General features: G+C 39.6%; 1 non-coding gene across 1 annotated transcript; it reads right to left on the bottom strand.

Annotated features, from left to right (window-relative positions):
- Positions 1 to 670: 670 nt before the first annotated feature.
- Positions 671 to 776, bottom strand: LOC145566253 (small nucleolar RNA R71). The gene has a single exon (XR_014095389.1). It is a non-coding gene; the product is annotated as a small nucleolar RNA R71 (small nucleolar RNA).
- Between the last annotated feature and the right edge of the window lie 678 nt (positions 777 to 1,454).

The following is a 1,454-nucleotide window of genomic DNA, read 5'->3' as shown; positions in this document are numbered from 1 at the left end:
GTGCTCACTTTCTTCTTAGTTTTGTTGTATGATCAGAGGTCGAACTCGTTCAAGATCTTTGGTCCCCATCGATCCCGAGCTTGAGAGGTCATTGTCATTGCTAAGAAGAGAAGCAAGAGCAAGAAGTAGAAACTCCCATACCCCTACAAGAGAGGGAGAGAACATAGAAGAAGATACTCTGCCTTCTTCACCCTTAAGTGAAGACGTAGGTAGTCCTAGTTCTTCACCAATTAAGTTCGGAAATCAATCCTTTTTCTACCTTTGACTTTGAGAGTTTGAAGCCCCCAAATATGGGAGGGAATATGTCTTTGAGTCGTCTTGGGGCTCCCGAAGCCTTTAGAGCACAAAGTGGAATCCCAACTCCCACCACTCAAGCCAATAATTTTGAAATCAAGCCTAATTTGATTGCCTTGATAGTGCAGAAACAATGTTCGGGTGGGAAGTATGAGAGCCCTCATGAACATCTAAAAGAATCCGAGAAGTATTGTGACACAATAAAAGCCAATGGGGTGACTCAAGAATACATTCGACTCAAGATGTTCCCATTCTCTTTAATTGGGAAAGGTTTATAATGGCTAGAGAAGGAGGTGCCCCCTAAACTCTCTTTCAACTTGGGACCAAGTTACCACGACATTCTTGAGAAGGTTATATAATCATAGAAAAACTGCCAAAGCTCAATCTTTCATTCAAGGCTTCCGCCAAAAGAGTGGTGAGTCCCTAAGTGCGGCATGGGAATGATACAAAGAACTCCAACGCCAATATCCACATCATGGTGTTGGGCCCGTATTAATATACGACCCAGTATATTTAGGGCACCACTCCATGATCAAGAGGCACAACAAATCAGACAAAGCGGCTTGATTGAAACAAGCAAGGAAAACAAGATCAAGAATATCAATCAAGAGGATACTTGCTAAAAATACACCTACAGAACAGCAGGGAATATAATAAATTAAGAAGATCTCCTATACTTTGAATATATTTCGATATCTATGTAACCCTAGGAGTTCCTAGGTTTAAATAGGAAAAGTCAGACATTATAACACTCATGTACACTCACTCACATTTCAATATAAGCTAATTATTCTACTTTTATCTACGGATCTGTGTCCCTGCTGAACAAGGAGGCCTATCCTTACTTAGTATTGTATCTCTAAACTTGTCTCTTTGATCTTATTGAACACTTATTGCATATTTATTGGTTATTTATTGTCTTGTTATTGTTCTAAATTGCTTTATACATTATTGGTGGAATGATTGTTATTACCCCTCAAAACCTAGCAAATTCTTAGATATCCTAGCTGAGATTTGTCTAAACAATTTGGCGCCCACTGTGGGGCTGATAATCAATTAACCTACCAATTCGCCAAAAACAAAGACAAACACCATGACTGGACAGCCAGTACCCTTTACCATTGTCGAAATCAATGAAGGAATGAACGCATTCCGTCAAA

Source organism: Chenopodium album, chromosome 1 (assembly GCF_948465745.1).
Source record: "Chenopodium album chromosome 1, dcCheAlbu1.1, whole genome shotgun sequence".
Classification (NCBI taxonomy): domain Eukaryota; kingdom Viridiplantae; phylum Streptophyta; class Magnoliopsida; order Caryophyllales; family Amaranthaceae; genus Chenopodium; species Chenopodium album.
Note: the sequence above shows the minus strand (reverse complement) of the source record. Positions and strands in the feature narration are given on the sequence as shown.